Source organism: Alligator mississippiensis, chromosome 2 (genome assembly GCF_030867095.1).
Source record: "Alligator mississippiensis isolate rAllMis1 chromosome 2, rAllMis1, whole genome shotgun sequence".
Taxonomy (NCBI): Eukaryota; Metazoa; Chordata; order Crocodylia; family Alligatoridae; genus Alligator; species Alligator mississippiensis.
In genome coordinates this window covers 71,358,661-71,379,177 of record NC_081825.1, presented here as the reverse complement: position 1 = coordinate 71,379,177, position 20,517 = coordinate 71,358,661, and the positions used below count along the sequence as shown (strand labels likewise).

Genomic DNA, 20,517 nt, shown 5'->3' with positions numbered 1-20,517 from the left:
ACTTCCAGATTCCCTGTTAGATAAAATGAGAGAGACACTGTACTTGTATGGTATTCAGAACCATTCCTTCTGACAATATGACTTCCCATATCTCCATGGAATCTGCTGGACTTGCATTTCAGCTTCTTCAGAACTTCAAGGAAGTTCATCAGACTACTTTTATATTTAAAATGTAGGCCCTTTGACAAACCCCCTCCCTCAACCAGTTAAAGATTGCTGCTGACCAGAAGTAAGACAATAGTCCCTCTAGTGACAAATTCACTTCTTTCCCTGTTTCATAATTCTTTTGTGTCTCTCCAATTCCTGTACTACTGTGATATGAAGAACTTCATACAGGATAGGATAGGCAATTTCTGTTCAGTTGGAGTGGGTGTTCAGCTGTGAAGGAGTCTTCCAAAGGAGATCTAATTAAAGCAGTCTGACCATTTCCAGGACTTGCTGAGAGATCCTCCTCCTTGACAAAGCATTTCTACCAAAATTGGCATGTTAGTGAGGAATAAAGAAAAGTCCCCAAGTATAGCCTCTTTTTGAACCTTTCCATCTTCTGTCATTTTGCTGAAGTACAGAACAGTTTACCCCTATTGTGCCATCTATCAGGAAACAAACAAAGGAAGTAACATAAGCTGGGGGGAGGGGGGGGACAGAAGCATGCAAAATAAAAGCAGACCCCACCTCCCCTTTACTGCCTCATTGGGTCAGTAGGTCAGAAGGGACCTTGAGGGTCATCTAATCCAACACCATGTGTTGTGTTTAGGTCCCCATCTGCGTGGTTTTTCAATGGTGCACCATTATGAAAACTCAAGGTTCCTAATTTCCTCCCTGGGATTAATAGGCTGAAATATGGTGGGACAGTGTGCAATGTAAATCCACAATGGGGGGGGGGTAGTAAAATTCATGCAAGAAACTGAACATACACATTCGGTCTTTTGGTGTAAGGGTATCAAATTCACCTTGTACCCCAGGCTGGATCCAAAGCGCAAGGCTCCTTGTGGCTTGGCTGCAGCCTGGGTTATGGGGTGGTTCTAGCCTGGGGCATGTGGCAGTGGCAGCAGTTCTAGCAATGGCAGCTCTGGCTCTGACATGGGGAACATGGGGCATCTTCAGCACTTGCTGCATGCCCCATGCTGGAGCTAGAGCCACCACTGCCACTGCATGCCTTGTGCAGTGGCAGCAGCTTTAGCTTCAGCATGGGGCAGCAGCAGGGCCAGTGGCCTGAAGTAGGGCTGCAGCAGTGACAATGGGCGAAGAGGCTTGAGGGTGACTGGGATTATATCAGTCCTTTTTCCCCCTCCTATCACCATGTCCGTAGGAGTCCAAGAACCCAGGATTCTGTGCAGACCACTTCCCCCACTCAGCCATGTCCCCCAACTTCTGGTGGCCCCTTGGTAGCTCATGCCATATTTGGCTTGCAGGACATACATTTGACACCCCTGCTTTATGGTAAGTAACTCTCTGTGTTCATGACTCTTTCTTAATTCTTAACAATAAAAAGTCAACAAATTTAGTGTGAAATGGAGGAAACCTTGAGACAAAATGAGTGATGTCACTCAAGCTGATTTGAACTTGATGGGGCTACTTGTACCCTCTGACTGTCTACCAGAGATCCGTTGCCTCACTCTTGGAGAGATCTTATTGTCTAGTTTCATTTATATAAATTCACTCTCTTGCACAGACAGTCCCTCCATCCTGTGACCCTCGGCTCCATTTTCCCTTTTTGCCTTCTGGGTCTTATTAGACAGCTATGTGGGAAATACGATACCATGCATCTTTTTCTGCAGGGCAACCAAATCATAGAAGGGATAATAATCATGTGTCAGAACCAGCTTCCTCTTCAGTGCACTTGGACTCTATACAGGCTAGCTGGTTGGCTGCCACAATGTTTATGAAGTGTTGCATGCACACACAATATATTAGGAGAATTTATGAAGGTTACAAACTGAATCACCTATAACTTATGAAAAGCCAAAAGGGCAGCTGTCTGTGCTTCATTTGTTACAGAAGCTGGAAGATGTATGGTTAATGTGAGAAGAAGAGAAAGAATGGTCTCATGGATAACCACCTTATTGCTGCCTTGGGGAATGGGATTTTATTGTCATTTCTGCAGCAGAGTTCCTGGCAGGTCACTTAAACCAAACTTCATAGATGGTCACTAATTGTGTGTTCATTATTTTCTGGGTGCTTTACTTGAGACACTGGTGCAGAACATTTTGTAAATTTTCAACATTTTGCCCTATGTAGCCATTTCCTGCTGGTGCTTTCAGCGTGGTCAAAAAAGCAATCAGCTGCTTTTTGTATGTTGTGCCCCTGGGGTGCGATTTGCACAAGTGCTGAGGTCTGCAACTGAAGTCAAGTTGAAAAAAGCTTGGTTTTGAACATAAAGTAACAGGCAGTCTGAAAAATCAGGTCCTAGATGTCTGAAACTGGATATCTAGAATTAAAGGATACTTTTGACATTCATCTCTCTGAGTCTCAATGTTATTATGTAAAATGGGGAAAATACAACTCCCTTGTCTTATATGAGTATTGTAAAAAGAAATGTAGCACTCGAGGTAGTTATGAGTGACAGAAAAACCCTTGAGGAAAAAGTGCTGAAAGCCATTGAGGAAATGAGTTTAGATTTCTCATCCATGAATAGGATGAAATAATTAAGGCATGGGGTCTTATTCAATGATGATAAAACAAAATATTAATTAATTCCTGCTAATTAAGTGATAGCTGTCCAGTCTGTGTACTGAGTCAGGCTGCAGTTCTGTGGAAAAAAAATAGCACCTAATCAGGTAGCTAAGGACAGTCTCATACTACATATACCCAAGAATGTTGTACAGACAACCTTAACTCTGGCATTTCCCAACTTCTGAGTGATTGACTTTACCACCATAATAATCTCTTACTGTCATTCTTTTGTAATGTCCTGTTTTGTTTCTTTGTTAAGTGGAACAGAAAATACCAAAAGTCGATCATGTGCTGTTACCCTGGCACTTGGAGGGTTTGTCAGCAGGGCTGGAAGCTGGAGACCTACCACATAGACCTCTTCCCTTTGTGCTAGCAGATGGCTTCAGTAGGTTTTCACTCTGTAAATTGAGGCTAGAACACCTTGACAAGGGTTTCCTCCCCACTGCCTTGCAGTCCCAGTCTCCTTGCACAATTCCAGTTTTCCATCACACAGCTCCAAGTCCCAGTCTTCTTTGCTTCCCTGGCCCCAATTCCTAGCATCTTCCTATTCCTAGTACCTGTACCAGCAACCAGTCCTACTCCTTCAGAATCCATTCTTAGTACATTCCACCTTCCTGCCTGCCACTGCATGTCTGGTTCTTGTCACCTCTGCATGCAATTCAGGCAGCTTCCTCCATCACAGTGCTTGGGCCTCATAGGGAGCACAGGGCAAACAGGCTCCTGCCTCCCAGTTCTAATGCTTGGCCATGGACATAAAAAATCTATAAAAAATATCTGTCTATGAAATCTATGAAATAATTGCTGAGAGTCCTAAGTAAACCGGGGAGCATGCTCAATGGAGACAATCTCTAAGTTTACTCATACACAATCAAGTCTCTACTGATTATGCATTAAATGAGATTTTCAGATGCTCCTAATATCATCCTATACCAAGAAATAGTTGTAAGATTTTTTTTTAACATGAACACTATATTTTCCCCTGCAATCTTCTCAGAAATTGTTGAACTCTTTTTACTGAAACTACACAAAAATGCAGCCTGAGGCACACTCATAGCACAAAAAACTCCAGCCCCAAACATCTAAGTTCGTAAATCAATATGTAACTGAAAACTTTCTTCTAACAGAAAATGTTAGGCAATGCTAACTTCAGGCAACGCTTTTTGTGAAGAATACAACCCAACCTTTTGATTTATAGCCTCCTCCTTGCTTTCCATATGTTGTTTATTCTTTTAGATAGCGATCTCTAGGCAGGGAGTCTGTCTGTGTATAAGGCCTTGCACAAGGGAGATCCAGTCCTGACTGTGGCTTTCGGGTGATCTCACGCCAATTAATATTATGTTTAACTAAATTCACTTCACAAAGTAACTGGGCTTTATTCAAATGAAGTGCTGAAGGAGGAAATTCCTTGGATCGTTGAAGCTAGTGGCCTTTGCTGGAAGTTGGCTCCATGTCCCACAGACAGTGTTTCCCCCTTGTCACCTGAGCAGCTTGGAAGAGTCACAGGATTAGTGTAATTGGGTTGTGTTCGCTCTCTCCCCTCGTTCCACACCAGCCTCTCCAGAGACTCCCCTCCCCCCCCAATGCTTTTGGCAGTTCTCTTCATACAGCTGCAGCACAGATCTTAATTGGGGGGAGATGGTTTTGTAACCAATGTGCAGGGAAAGTTCTCTCCATTACATTTTGTAAGACCTTTCTCCCAGAACATGCACACCATTCACTTTCCTTTTTTCCATATCTATTTATTTTTAAAGAAAACAGTTTCTTTAAAATGTTTCCAGTGTCCCTTTAAGCTAGCCTCTGGTGAACTCTTAGATTTATTATTCATTTATAATGAGGAAACCTGAGACTCCTCAGAGCTGAAGTAGCTAATATATTTGCCATCTTTCCTTAAAGGTATCCCATTCTTCTGTAGTTATTTTGCAATTACAAATAACTTGGTATATAGAAAAAAATATCTCGTACTTCAGTTATATATCACAGAGAGAAGCTGCATCAAATCTCACACTGTCCAGAAAACGATTTTAAAAAAGAAGGCTGAAAAGGAAAAAAAAACAAACCCATTCACTTTCTGCTGTAGAAATAAGAGCCAGCAAAAAAATTAGCCTTGTAGAGTGATAAATAGTTCAAAAAATATGCGTCTCCTGTGTTTAAAATGTTTTTCTGTAGTGAAATGCACTTTCATTGAACCAGAAATTGTAATAAAAGAATACTGGATAAAAATGCTTAGACTGTGGCTGCATTTTTGAACTTTTAAGGGATGTCTTGCATTTACAAGGACAAGATTAACAATTCAGATACCCAATTAGTAACAAACCAGCAATAAAATTGTATACTTTTGGTCACTGACCTCTGACAAAACAGCCACAAGTTGGAGGCAGCTCTTTATTTTTTTTTAAAGAAATAGTTTGCAACATTTGTTAAAATTGACAGAAATCCCATATATGCAGTATCTACATCTGTCTTCAAGCATGTATTAAGGTGTGTATTTATTTCCCTAAAAATAAGGCATTTTTGGTGATCTTAGGATGCTGAAAATGATAAGCATGCCTTTTTGCTGTCAGATCTATAGCTATTTTCTAGAGCAGTGGTTTTCAACCTTTTTTCTTTTGCGGACCCCTAAAAAAATTTGAATGGAAGTGTGAAGCCCTTTGAGAATATTGACTGGCAGTACAGACCCCTTTGAATTGTAAATGTAGGTATTCACACTTGAATTGATTGTAGTCATCTTTTGCAGAGCCCTTAAACATAGTCTGTGGACCCCCGGGTGTCTGCAGACCACAGATTGAAAATGACTGCTGTAGAGCAGTTCTCAGTGTTTTTAGACTCAATGCATCTGTTGGAAAATGCCAACTCTTAATTTTTACTCATTTTTGACTTTGGAAAATAATAAATCAATTCTTCTGTTGCAGATGACCGAGAAAGATCACAACAGGTCAGAATGTTTTTGATGCTATGGATTCCTGTTTGAAATGTTTGGTTTTATTTTGTGAATTGTGTGGGTGTTTGCCAATCTGACAGTTGTGCAGCAACTATTGCTATTGTTGTGCAGCATCCTGCAACACCCTTAAAAGGATCTCTCAGCAACCCAGGGGCAGTGGCACCCTCTGAGAATGAGTGCACTAGGTACCAAGTCAACATCAGGGTGAAACAAGACAAAGTAGAGCTATTCAGTGTGTTGTTATTGGGACTGTTAGACTATTGTTTAAAAAAAGGAATAGTAAAAATCACCATTGTGGTCACTGAGGAATCTATATACAATCTGTGAATTCTGGTTTGATTTCAAGAATTGTCTGTATACTTGTGTCTTATAACCATCTTTTATCTCATAGTGCTTCTGTTAACTAGATAGGAGAGTAACACTAGCGTGCCTGTGTGTGAGTAGGAGGATGGTTGTTAAAGGTTATTAGTCCCTTAAATAGGTTTTTCTGATCTTAGGTGGGAGAAGTATTTTGGGGTGGGCATTGAAGGAATGGCATTTCCCTAGAAGTTGAAAAAAAGCCCAAATAGCCAACATTTAAAAAAAAGCAGAGGTGCCACAGAACCAGTGGAAGGTTGGGGAGCTGAAATGCATACTGAATCACGTATTTGTAGCAGTGGGGTCCACTGTGGGACCAGCAGAAAAAGAAGGAAGTTGGCCGCAGAGGAGAAAAAAAGAGACCATGTGTAAACTGGAGGAGAGATCATGTTTGGGAATAGATATACTAGACCCCCTACTGGACTCTGCCCCAAATAAACAGACTTCTCAGGAGTGGTAAGGAAATTGAAGCAGGGGAAAAGCATATTGCTGTTTCATGTTCTGTCTGATTAGTGCAAGTAATATATTGATCCAAAGTAAAAAGTGATTGGTTTTAGAACTGTTTGCAGAGTTAGCATGTTATGTGTGTGAACAGTTGTGTGTTCCTAGGGAGTTTAGAACACTGGAAAAAGTGTGCTTAAACAACTGGTTTGTCTGAGTCAGCAGTAGTCCAGGGGACCAAGGTCAGATGGCCTTTGTAGTCCATGGTTTCCATAAAGAGCTGACATACAAACCCTGTCCCCAAGAAGAGTGTCAAGAAAATCAAAGCCAAGGATCAACTGTATAACTGGGAGAGATGTTTTCAAATTACCTGGCGATAGAACCTACTTGGGAACTTCAAAGCATAAGGATGTAACTAGCAGAAACAGCCAGGTGATTTTCCAGGAAGGGGAGCTTTGCCAGGCCTGTCATTGCCATCCACTCTCTTAGCCTTTTAAGGAATGATGGCTGTGTGTGGTTTTGGATAAAGGGCTTTTGGGTATTCTGAATACTGTAGCTTGAGGTCCTCCACAGCCTGCACAAAATATCAGAAGCATGCAGCTCTGGGCATTCTTCCTTCTGCTTGAGCAGACTCCTGAAACAAAGAAAAGTCAAGATTTTTCACACTGGTGGGGTTTTTTCCCCCTGCAAGCATATAGTTTTGGGGAAGCCTTATGGGTTTTTTTGCATTCATCCAGGAACGAAAACTTCTCCTTCTTCAAAATTTCTACAGTACATGTAAAACCAGGCCATTTGTTCCCTTTTACAATCTGCAGGGTGCCCCCATGTTTGTTTAATATCCAGAAATCATCTCATCTCTTCTGCAGCAGAAGGTACTTGATGAATCCCAGATGTTTGCAGATGGCAGTAATCTCCAGACATAATAGATTACATCAGGGAGACAAATGATGAGAGAGCAAGTGTTTCCCCCCTCCTGCCTTCTTAGGGGTACAAAAGTTGACTTTATTTGCTGATTTGATATATGAAACCTTTGCTTCACATTTAACCATGACTATTACCCTTATGAATCAGCAGTGTTTGGGAAAGTTTCATTTCATCCGCTCAGCGTTTAAGAAAGATTTTGGTGCTGCAGAGAATTAATGCTCATTTAAGTTTCCTGGTGAGACTTGGATGTAGAAAACTTTCAAAATGTTACATAGTAAGTTTACATGAACCTTCTCTCATTCCCATCTTCAGATATTTACAGCTAGCCTGAAACTGATCCTCCATGTCATGTGCTAACAGAGGGAAAGCAAGAAAAAGAGCCATTAAAATGATAAATTATTTGAAGTGCTACTTGTATACTGTATATGGAAATGTGTGTGTGTGTGTGTGTGTGTGTGTGTGCGCGCGCGCGTGTTTGGGGGGTGCGGGGGGGGGGGGTTGTGACTACATAGAATCTTGAATTAAAAAAAAACCCAACGTTTCTGTCTCACAAGCCAAGCACTCCAGCTCTTAAGCCAGTGGTTTCCAGTCTTTTCATGAGTGTCTTCATGTTTAGACAGCTTTCGTTTGGTCCAAGCCCACCTGTTATTGAATTTCTGTGGAACTTGTGACCCACTTGTAAGTGTCATAACCCCATTTAGGGTTGCAGCTTTAAGTTTGGAAACGCTTGCCATAGTCATTCATCCCAATTGGATTGTGCAATGCATTGTTAGCCATTCGTACTGTTTCTTTACATGTTGTAACTTTGTTGGTTGCTTTCTTAGTTTCATAGCAGCTAGGGTCAGGAAGGACCTGAACAGATCATCTAGCTTGACCCCCTGCCACAGGCAGGAATGAATGCTGGGTTCACAAGACCCCAGACAGGTGATCATCTAACCTCTTTTTGAATTTACCCAAGGTAGGGGCGAAGACCACTTCCCTAGGAAGTTGTTCCAGATTCTGGCCAACCTAACTGTAAAATATTGCCTTCTGATCTCTAACCTAAACCTGTTCTCTGCCAGTTTATTACCATTGTTCCTTGTTACCCCAAGTGGTGCTGGGGAGAATAGGACTGTTCCTATTTGCTGATAATCTCCCCTGATGAGTTTGTAGGCAGCCACCAGCCACCTTTCTCAGTCTGGGTACCTGCTCAGAACAACAAAGTTTTATAAGCCATGTTAGTTGTCTGGTGCACTCTTTCTCCTGGGCTAGTCTAACCTCCCTGCCATGGTGGAGCCACAAGATATAATGTTTTTGGGGGTGAGAATGGGATCTTCATTTGCATTGGTGCCTGGAGCCACTGCCTAAATGATCCAAAACCATAAGAAAATACTATTATGTTACTATATATGCACACAAAAAAAAACTAGATATAAGCACTCTGTTAGGTCCACAGCTGGTTCTGTAATCACAGTAGGAGAGTTGGCAAGAGGAATCGGAGTAGCAAACTGAAACAAAGCAAGGTGCACACACTGCAGTTACTATAGATTACAGCAGAGGAAGGTATGGGGGGGAGAGCATCTATTTTCTTTTCCAGCCTAGAGGAACAGAGCCTGCAGCCTGCACTGAAGGCACACTGTAAGCATGGGAAGTTTGAGTATGGACAGTCTTTTAAAAGAGATAAACAGAGAGAAGTGGTCACTTATATGGGCAATATTGGTGTATTTGATGAAAACCATGACATTTGCATGGTATACCTTGAACATTTTGTCTAGTTTGTCACCTGCAACTCTATTCCAGAAGGACAATGGGTTTGCAACATTGTTGACAGTGATGGGTTCAAGGGCATGTAGCCTACTGCGGGCCATTTTATCTCCAACCTTGCCATGGCAGGCCACCTATGCAGAAATTACTGTGAAAATGAAAGAATATTTTTCCACTACCCTATCAGTGATTGCAGAATGCTGCCAATTCTACCAAAAAACTCAAGATGAGTGGGGACTCAGTAACCCAGGTTGTGGCTGCTTTAAAATTTGGACAAGTGTTGAGCGACATACTATGAGATAAGTTTGTTGTAGCATTTCCTAATTAGCAAATTAGGAGGAAGTTATTGACTCTTTCAGTTCTTACATTCAAGAATACTTTGAAAATAGCAGTTATGGAAATTGCAAAAGGATTCCCTGGAATTTAGTATGGACCAAAAGGTACATCACTTTGATGGCTACAAATTGGTATTTAGACGTTTGTTTTGGGGAATTTGCTTATAGGTAAATATATAGTAGGGCTGTGTGAAGCTTTGGTTCCTGATTCGATTCGGCGGAGGTTCGGCTCAATTTGGTGGCCAAATCTCTGAATCGAATCAAGAGACCCGTTAATCTTTCCAAATCGAATCAGAACCCTCCAAATCGATTCGGATAGGTTCGGAAAGAGTTGGAGATTCAGACATAGACACAGCTTTAAATGTGTTTTCTACATACCTTAAGGTAGCAGGCAGCTCATCAACACTGTGATGCTGGGGCAGATGGAGCATCCCACAGGAGTACGGGGGTCTCTGCAGCAGACCCGGAAGTGGACTAGAAGTACTTCAGATCCACTTCTGGGTCCACCAGGGAGCGCACGGGCGGCACTCCTACACTCCCCCGCTTGGCAACTGGTGCCTCTTAGGTCTGGGAGGGCACCTAAGGTCCCTCTGCAGCCAATTGCCAAGCCAGTGGAGCGTGGGGGGACCCCCCTGTGTGCTCCCTGGTGGACCTGTAAGTGGACCAGAAGTACTTCTGATCCACTTCTGGGCTTGCTGCCGAGCATGCGGGGAGCCCCCCTGCACTTCTTTGGGACACGCCATCTGCCCCAGCATCGCAGCATTCATAAGCTGCGCCTGGTACGTCGAGGTATGTAGAAAAAACATTTAAAGCTGTGTTTGTGGCTGAATTGCTGATTCACCAAATCAGCATCGAATCTTCAGATTTTGATTCAGCCAAATTGAATCAGGCAGTGATCCGAATCAATGAATTGAATCACTGTCCCCGATTTGGGACAAATCCGAATTGAGTAAGGCCTGTTTCAACCCTCCCCCCGCAATATATAGGCATTAGAATAATGGTCCAGGGCAACAGCAAAGGTTAATTGGTTTCTAAAGCCCTGGTCACACAGTTCTCACAGGCTTTAAGGCAGACAAGATGTCTAACACAACAAGGACAATGGATATACACGTAGCCTGGGAAATTGTGGGCTTATATCACACTGTTCCATAACATATGAGATAATGTGGCACCAGCTCACAAGGCCCAAGAGAGTAGGAGCCTGAGGTTCCGGTTTTGGGGAACAGACTAAATTAGGAAAAGATCTAGAAAGTCCAAATTAGGATGTGTGCATGTGATGGGCTTGTGAAATAAAGGAATATGCTGACAGGACAGAACATGGACAGTATGACAACATAGAAAGACCAATCAGCAATGCTCACAGATGAAGAGTCATCAGGAGGCAAAAAGAATACAAAAGAAAGGACTTCAGAACAGCAAAGGGCCCCTGTCCCTGAGAGAGGTCCCCAAAAGGGGAATCGGAGGCCACCATGGACAGAGGGCATACCACCAGCTTGTCTTATCCACCCCACAGGAGGAGGAGGAGGCTCGGCCTCCAATCTCCAGGCTGCTGACATTAAAGAAAAGAAGCTCAGAGTGAAGCTTGTGTCCTGGCCAGGTGTACCTTTACTCTGATGACAGCACTAGAATTGGTAGATATAGAATTGTTTGTATTATTCTTTTCTGTTATCACTGTGTATCAATACATTTTCTATTATCGAATAGAAAGGTAGTGGTCAGTCTGAGGGTTTTGGATCCCCCAGGAACAAGGCATCTGGTTCATAAATCCAGTGCCAACAACTTGAGTCAACGAGACCAAGAAGCACAAAACCTGACATTCTGTGTGGTCATTGTACACAAACCATACCCACTGAAATGAATTGCTGGGCACATCAGGTCAGTTGCTGGAATTGCCAGAGAAAAGGACACATTGCTGTGGCCTGTCGCACAGTTCAACAACCAGTAACACCTTGAAGCTGTCCACCCAAGAAAGCATCTATCAGGAAGGAACCCAAAAGGGGACATAAGTCCAGAATATATAATATGGAAGAAGACCAGAGCTCTAGAGCCATTGACTGAGGCCTGGAAATGCACCTGCTTTTAGATGCAGTTGTAAAAGATATCTACTTTTGTTTATGGTTGAAGGAAACTATTCACCATTGTATGGCAGATCTTGGCTCAAAAAACTCAGGGTAAATTTGAACAAGGTCAAGTTAATCAGGAAGGCACCTCAAAGCCTTAAAGAAAAACTAAAAAGAATAGTAAAGTTATTTCCTGTATACCAGCAAATTCAGCAAGATCCTGGCTCAGTTTACCCTTGGGCATGGCATCATACTCTGTGGACACATATTCATGTGGATTTTGCAGGAGTAGGTTAAGGCTGTATGTTTTAGTAATAGTTGATTCTTCTTCTTGCGTCTCTCCACCATGTTTTGTCACGTGCTTGTGCTCATTTATTGTACTTCCTGAGGTCTTTCATTGTATGTGCCTTCAAACAGCGGGCATTACAGCAGATACTGTATCGTCAGAGGCTCTGTGCTGCAGTCACAGAGTAGTAGTTGATGCAAACTCTAACTGGGTAGAAGTTTTCAAAATGTTCTTTTACAGCTACCTTGACTAGTGAGCATTTCCATACCTTTATTTATTTACTTATTTTGGATTACCATTGCATTTGGTGAGTAATGGAACTCAGTTCTGTTTGGAGGAATGTTGGAGGTTTGTGATTTCCAACAGAATTCAACATAAATGCTCTGCTCCTTATCATCCTGCTACAAATAAACTAACTAAATGTTTTGCACAATCTCTCAATTGATTTAAGAACCAACCTGTCTACCATAAGTTTTCAACACAAATTGGATAATTCCTTAATTCATATATTGGAACATGCCACTATGAGGGAGTCATCTGCTACTCTTTTCCTAAAAATACCATTGCATACTTGTTTCAGCCTTTTACACTCTTTACATTCCAGGGATCACAGGTATTCAGATCCCAAAGTAGCCAAATTGATTGATAGCATATGTTTCGCCATCACTCATCACAAAAATGGTGAGGGGGCTGAGGCACATGACTTATGAGGAGAGGCTGAGAGAACTGGGTTTAGTTAGTTTGGAGAAGAGAAGACTGAGTGGTGAGGTGTGCGTGTGTGTGTGGCAGGGGGAGGAAGAGGGTTTAAATAGCAGCCTTCAGCTATCTGAAGGGTGGTTACAAAGAGGATGGAGCTAGACTTCTCAGTGGTGGCAAATGAGAGGACAAGGAGCAATGGTCTCAAATTGCAGCAAGGAAAGTTTAGGTTAGGTATCGGGAAAAACTTTCTCACTAGAAGAGTAGTAAAGCACTGACACAGATTACCCAGAGAGGTTGTGGAATCTCATTTCTTGGAGGTGTTTAAGACAAGGCTAGTCAAAGCCTTGGCTGGGATAATATAGTCAGGAATGGTCCTGCTTTGAGTAGGGGCTTGGTCTAGATGACCTCCTGAGGTCCCTTCTGACCCTAATTTTCTATGATTTTATCCCAGACTTTTCACGGTCCCTTCCAGAAACAACGTCTCTTTTCGGCAGGGAACCCTCGTTCGCATGAGTACCCGTCATCTGTAGAAATGGACTGTTTTATCTTGTGGCTCCACTGTTTCCAGAGGTTACACTAGGCTAGGAGAAAATCAGTCTGCCATATTGAAAATTAAAGTTTAGAGGGCTTTTTATATTGTTAGCAACATGGTTCTGGGATGGGATGCAGTAGAACAGAACAACTGAAGAGCCTGAGCACTTAAAAGTCCAGACACTATTTGTGAGCTAAGATTATATCTGCTCATGCTAGATGGATACCAATTTATCTTTTGCAATCTACTGCTTACATGACAGGCAGCTAAGTCTAATAGGTTTTGTAGAAAAAAATGCTATAGGAGTTGATAACTTGCTAGCTTCACCTTCTACATTTGACTGCGCATTGGCCTCTTGCAAGCTTTCTGCCTGTGTCCAAATGTCTGTATGCATCTTAAAACATTATGCTGTAACCCATCATGCTTCAGTTCTGCTATATATAGTCTGCTGTATATACACAACTCTAATATTTAATTATAATTGGCCTCTCTTTTTTTTCTTTAAAATATATTTTAAAGAAGTTGTATGGTCAGTGATTGATTATCATGAATATGAAAGAATAGAAGTGATTTTATTTTCAGAAAGTTGAAGAAGAGAATATTTGCAGGCATTACTTCTTGCTGACTACGTGTGGCTTACTTCTGTTAATGTTAGTGAGTCATGGACATGCAGCTAAGGAAGAAAGCCGATAGAGTAAACAATTGCTTTCTGGAATGGGGGCTTGGTCTGAGCATTGGAATGGACACAACAGACAGAGTTTTAATCCTTGTCCTGGGACTAACACTGGCCAAGGTCTGTGGCCTTCTCCAAACCACTGAGTCCTTTCCTTGTCCATTTTTCTATAGGATAGGGAAATAGTACTTATGTCTCAGGCTTCTTGTGAAGATTGATTAATATTCATAAATGTGATTATATATAAGTGATGAGTAATGTATTAATGTTTTATTAATTCTTTAAGAACAACAGAAGGCCTCTCAAGAGCCATCAGTGCCCACTCCTTCAATCTCAGAATATTGGTCATGTGGGGATACACCCACCTGATCCCAGCGGAGGCTGGTGACATTTAAAAGCTAGTAGGGAAAACTGACACACCGTGTATGATCAGAGCCAGCAAGCAGCAGCACCCGGCTTCTTCTGACTCAAAATGGGGTAAGCTCTGCCTATCCTCAGGTGACGTTTCTGCCTGAGCCTAATGGGGTTTTTTTGTATATTTTTAAAGCAGCTCCTGTATAATATCATGTGGATCAATCTGCAGCAGACCACTTGCTAAGTGTGGGTGGGGAAGACTTCTAAACAGAAAAGGAACTTTCTTTGAAAACTTTTATGTGTGCCATGTGACCCCATAGCAGCTTTGTAGAATGTTCACCCTATCTCATTTTCAAAAGAGAATGGGATGTAGGTTCCTATGTCACTTCGGGGCTTTTAAAAAATTGTTTGCATTTTTTAAAGAGAAAAAAATTAACTCAAATTTTACCAGCAAGAGAGCTGCTTTCAGGACTGCTGATGCTATGGGTTTTCTCCATGTGCTAGTCATTTGGATCCTCTTACAGAGCCATGGGGAAAACTCTTACTCAAGCATTTTTCATATTCCAGGTGGATTGTCGGTCTGCACCATTTCCCTGTTCCCAGAGAAAGGCAGCCAATCAGAACTCCTGGTTATGATCAATCATATCCTCCTCTTCCAGCAAGTATGAAAAGCTGAGGTCTTGCCATCCTCACTTTGTCCTCTTGCAAGTGGTTCCTCCTGTCCATATTCCATTAAGGCCTAGAGGAAGAAGGCTCCACTAGGCTTGGGGCTGGGAGAAATATTTTATACTGCCTGTACTGAGAGTGTGTGTGTGTGTGATTATGCACACTAGCCAGTAGGTGAAACTAAACTGTCTTTTGTTTATTCCCTACTGGTGCCTTCTGCTTTGCTTGAGAAACATTTAATTAAGCCCAATGAATATGGTTGTCCTATTGTGCCCTGTCTGATCTGACTGCGACATAGACCCTGCAATGCAATGTACTAGGCCGCTGTTCTCTGTACCTCATCCTAGGTCTAATGCAACATAGTTGCTGGAGGGTTTTTTGTGCACAAGTTGTCCAAAATGATCAAGTGTCCAAGTTGTTCCATTGCATTAAAATCATTTATAAAGCTAACAGTAATTGGACTAGATTAATTCAAACAAAAGATCTACTGATCTACTAATACCTGGCAATCTGATAGTCCACAATGAATAATTTACCCAGCTCTGCTCAGTTCATATGAGGGGCAATAGGGCCCATTTAGGTGTAAAGGAAGTTGAGGTATGTCCTCCTATATTGTTCTTCTTTTCTTTAACCCTGAGGTTTTATGCTGTTTTCCTCTGTTCTGACTCCTTTACATTTCACAAAAATCAATTTAAAAAACAAATTGCCTTTGGAAGTTCTGCCTCTCTCTCAGAAACAGCTTTGTTGCAAGAATGAAATAAAAGGGCAAAATATGTGCTCCATAGGGTTATATGAGTGCTAAGAAGAATTCCCTACTACAGAGGAAAGTGTGTGCAATACAGTTGCCTTATTAAACTAGTCAAATTATGTTGGTTGCTTAAAAAATAAAGCAACCAAAGTAATCTCTTGAATAATTGCCTTATTTTCATTTGATTTTAGTGGTGTTCATCAATTATGATGTATTCTAATGTTGTTCTAATAGTGTTTCAGTAGGTCATAAAGTCTTCCTCATTTATTGTAATTAGGTGGAAGTTGTGATATCTCTGTAATGGGACTTCTTTTTAGACAGTTGCATGTTTATTTTCAATTATGCCTTACCATGTGCTCCTACTACCTACGTTCTCACATACTGGATGATCAGATGTTGTTTAAACTACAGCAAAGAAGTTTTGGCTTAAATGTCCCTAATTTAACAAGAGTAGAACAAGAGAACAAGCTACTTATGGAAATTGTGGAAGCTTTTTTATTGGAAGTTTTGAAGACAGTATTTGCAATGTTTTAGGACCAACGAATCCTGCATCTGTGCAGGGGGTTGGATTGGATAACTTTCAAGTTCTGGATTATCCCAGATGACCTTGAACCAAAGGCTTGAATGCAGACAATCCTGAATTTTGGCAGTGAAGGGTGGGGTACTGCAAATGAATAAAATCAGATTCAAATAGTAGCATTGTACTCTTTTGCTAAAACTAATGGAGACAGAATCCTGGATCTGAAAGTTGTGTTCCTGTTTACAGCTCCTTGAAACAGGCATTGAAAAGTCTTTTGTTTGACTTCAATGGAGTTTAGACCAGTCCTAAACCACCAAAATCCTGAGACACCCTGAACGGGGTAAGAGGTACTTTCTGCTTGTTCCAATGCCATGGCTAGAAATGTGTGGGAAATAGCCTTACCTTATCATAGTGATCCCCATAGATTTTTGAATCAGGATCTGTAGCAGATTTTTTTTTTGGTATTGTTCCATCTTTATAGAACATTCTGATAGATGTTTTCAAGTTTGCAAAGTGTAGATTAAAGAACCTGCCCACACGTCAACCCACTGTGTCATTACAGGTTCATTATTGCTCAGAAAGTAGCTACAGTACATTAGACTATAGTTTCTTGAATCATTTTATACTTCAAGTTTAATGGGAGCCAGTACACACCCACCAACTTTTCCTTTTTTGTCTTCCTTTCTTCAGGCTTCTGCAAACCACTGGTGCAAAGCTTGTTTTGGTAAGTGATTTATAAATACCTCCAGCCTGGTCTGCTTCAGTAGGTGTTAGACTGTCACGATTTGTTGAATTTTCAGCTAAGGTGCTACATGTTTCTTTTCTACTTCCTAGCAAACTTTTGATGTTGGTTGAAGAAGGGCATCCCTGGGTGAAGCCAGAAGAGGGAGCTCTGAGTTAGGTTATAATAGGATGTAGTAATATATCATAAATAGAAAAAAAGGCTCCCCTTGCTTTTTCTTCATCCTCAGAAAGTACAGTACTACTCCACTATTAAAGCAATCTGTAAAAAGATGTCCTCTACAGTTTTTATCCTACAAGGAAAACAAATCAAATCCCAAAATCTGATTTGCAGTAAAAACAATGACAGGAGGTTGACGTTTAATTGTTAAGACATTAGTAAAATGTTACTGCTTTTGCTAGCAGGTCACCAGTTGAAATCTAGCTTCAGTCAGTAACAGTTTCTGCTAGATGATGGTTCTTCAGTAGATGATGAATAAAGACCTGGTAGTCTCAGTCTAGTTGGAAGGACAGGCAGCCACATCACAGAACTGCTATATGCCACTACATGGCACTGTCATTCTCATTCAGTGGCCAGTGCCTGGATGAAGGAGCTTCCATCACACTCTCTCAAACTCTGGTCTGAGAAACATTTCAGTGAGCAACCTAAGGAAGCTCACATCATTGCTTTTTCTGTAGCCACTCTTAGATCCTGCCTATGCAGTTTCTATAACATTCCCAAGAGTGCCACTGAGCATTCCTTTTCCACTTACTCTCCTTCTGCATCTGTCACTGCTGGAAATGGGGAGGTGGAGCCACCTCTTGGCATTCCCCAGTTTCTCAAGCAGCTGGAGACAGATGTCAAGAACAGGTTTGGGATGGCCAGAAAGTGGCTTCATCACCTTTATTTCCAGAATTGGTGCATGTGGAGTTGGGAGCAAGTAGGTGGGGCATGTTTCGTGGTATTACTTTAAGGAGTGCTGTGGAAGCAGTATAGATTTTTGTCTTTAGAGCTGGCAAGCTGGTATCCCACACCTGCACATGTGTTCAGAGAAAGAGAAAAAAAAGGAAAATAGAGGAATTTAGATCTGTGAATCCAGTAACAAGAAGTGTTTTGCTTTTGCAGTCAGACCTTCAGATAGACAGCAAAGGAAATTACCACCTAATGGGGAGACGAGAATTAAAACAATCCCTTCTTGAATCACAAATAAGTTTCTGAAGCTTGAATTGCTTTTATCAGACAAAAAAGAAATGCCAGCATTACTGTCAGCCTGAATATGTTTTTATTTGAAAAGCAAGAAATGGTCTTGTATTATCTTAATGTTGTATTCTTTTCCTCATGCTGTGTAAAATAGCACTTTAGTAACATGCAGCTGGAACTTCATTGCTTTATTGGCTTTTCTCCTTAAAAAAAGATCAAATTGATCACTTCTGTTTCTCTTGGAGATTCAGTAGCTACTGACCAACTGTTTGCACATACCTTTGCTACTGTTTGTTCTCGCTGTGGCTCTGTAATTTCTGATGGTGGTGTATTCTTTGTACCCTTGACATTCTGACCCATTAATAGCAAAAGGAAAGCAAGGGCATAAAAATACTGGAAGGTTCCCTTTGCCAAATTCCTTATGCCCTTTATGTTTGCTCAGCTTGTTGTCCTTTCTTGAACCAACAGAACAACTCAACTCAAACTGAAATGGAAACATTTAGCTATTTTAGTTAATTTATTTCTCTCAGCATTATGAAACTTTAATGAGGGAACCTTATCTACATATTTAGTAAATATCAACCAAAAAACTTGCTCCCTCAGGAAATCTGTAGGAATAAGTGAAATAGCTACAGTACTTGTTCTTTTTTCAGTGTTCACTTCTGTGACTGACATGCATTCTAGATGTTACTACCAAGAGTTTGAAATGCATTGTTCAAAAGTTGCACTCAGTTTCTGATGGAATAGGAAACTATGACAACTCTAGTACAATTATAAAATGTAGCTTAGGCACCTTTGTATGACAATATACTAATATTTTTCATTTTTACAATGGTTTTCATCTGAGAATTCATCTCTATGCATATAATTAGCTAGGTGTCATGACTGCTGTGCATTAGGGAAGGGGATATATCTGATGTATATAAAAATTGTGTGTGCGTGGGGGGGTGATATACAGTGAAGGTGCTTTGGTAGTTGTGTTGCCAGTAGGTCAAGGGGAGTGATTATTTCCCTCTGTTAAGCACTGGTGAGGCCACATCTGGAGTACTGTGGTCAGTTTTGGGCCCCCACTACAGAAAGCATGTGGACAAATTGAAGGGAGTCCAGCAGATAGCAACAAAAATGGTAAGGGGGCTAGAGTGCATGACTTACGATGACAGGTTGAGGGAACTGGGCTTATTTTTTTTAGAGAAGAGAAGACTGAGGGGATGTAATAGCAGCCTTCAACTACCTGAAGTGGGGTTGAAAAGAGGATGGAGCTCAGTGGTGGCAGATGAGAGAACAAGGAGCAACAGTCTCAAATTGCAGCAAGGGTAGTTTAGGTTAAATATTAGAATTTTCTCACTAGGAGGGTAGTAAAACACTGGAACAGGTTACCCAGAGAGGTGGTGGAAGCTCCATCCCTGGAGGTTTTTAAGACCCGACTAGACAAAGCTTTGACAGGGATGGTTCTTCTTTAAGCAGGGGGGTGGACTTGGAGCAGTTCATTTTAAGCAGATTAGGCTCAGAGAAAGGTGCCTCCCCCAAGGGTGTGCCAAATCAGGCCCTCATGCCCCACCCTTGCACATCCAATTGGGTCCAGCTTTGCATATAGAGCTGTGACATCTGGCCCACAGATCCAGAAATTTTGATAGTGGGGGAGCAGTGGCAGTATTAATTACCACTGCTCTCCTATCCCCAAATTTCTGGACCCATGGGGAGCCTCATTGGCCAATTGACATGGCCAAGATCTGGTCTGCGGGTTGGCACCATTGCAATTTCACCATTGCTGCAATTAATAAATGAATCACAATCTTTATGTACATGGGACAATGGATGAACTTTGATTCCTGAATTTCCTAATTTTTGAGTGCTTGACTTCGCAAACTTAGTAGCATTTTAGTATGTAATTGGATATAAGAGAAGTCTTTCCAAACAGCTATTAAAATAATATTATCCTAAAGTAGAGTTTTCAAATTTTCCCCATGTTACAGACAACATTTATTTAGCTCCCTTTCATTTGCAGTCATGTAACATCTTCGATGCAGGGAAGCATGGGTTTAACTTCTGGATGAAATTTAGCAGCTGGGGAAAAAAAGGTGGGGAGTTTGCTTGGTTGATGCGAGGTTGGTCTGCAGGCTGGATTGGGAGTGTGGGCCCAGGCCAGGGCCCTGGTTCAGCACATGGGGCCAGTTAAGCCCACAGCCCCAGCCCTGTATGCTGTATTGGGCTCTGGCCCTGTGCGCTGTATTGGGTTCCATGGCTCTGACCCTGCTCGTCAGATAGGACATAGGGTCATGTCATCTGATTTTCAGGGCTTGAAAATGTGATGGTGGGGGAGAGGTGGCAGTGTTGATTGCTCCCAGGACTAAATTTCTAGATCTCTAAAAAACCCTGCTAATATGGCTCTGTGAGCCAGAGGTTGAGCACCACTGCTGTAGGACATTTGCTGTCAGAAGCTCTGCTGATTGATTTAGAGGACCTTCTGGTACACTGGATGGTAGGTGATGGTTATTTTATTTTTTTATTTGATGCAGTCTCTCATAGGTTGTTGAGTTAACTGCATCTCAGAAAAAATGAGAGAAATTCCACTGAGAACAAAGTCAGGAAATCCTCTTTGAGTTCTTCAACTCAACCCTGTGCTCTGCAGTATGAATATAGAGGGGGT

At 41.6% G+C, this 20,517-nt stretch overlaps 1 long non-coding RNA gene across 1 annotated transcript in view; it reads left to right on the top strand.

Moving 5' to 3' along the window:
* The first annotated feature begins 10,250 nt into the window (after positions 1-10,250).
* Positions 10,251-20,517, top strand: part of LOC109281607 (uncharacterized) — a 28,285-nt gene continuing 18,018 nt past the window's right edge. Inside the window, exons 1-3 of the long non-coding RNA XR_009459781.1 lie at positions 10,251-14,677; positions 16,196-16,289; positions 16,640-16,673. This is a non-coding gene — a long non-coding RNA (uncharacterized LOC109281607). The remainder of the gene's footprint in view (positions 14,678-16,195; positions 16,290-16,639; positions 16,674-20,517) is intronic.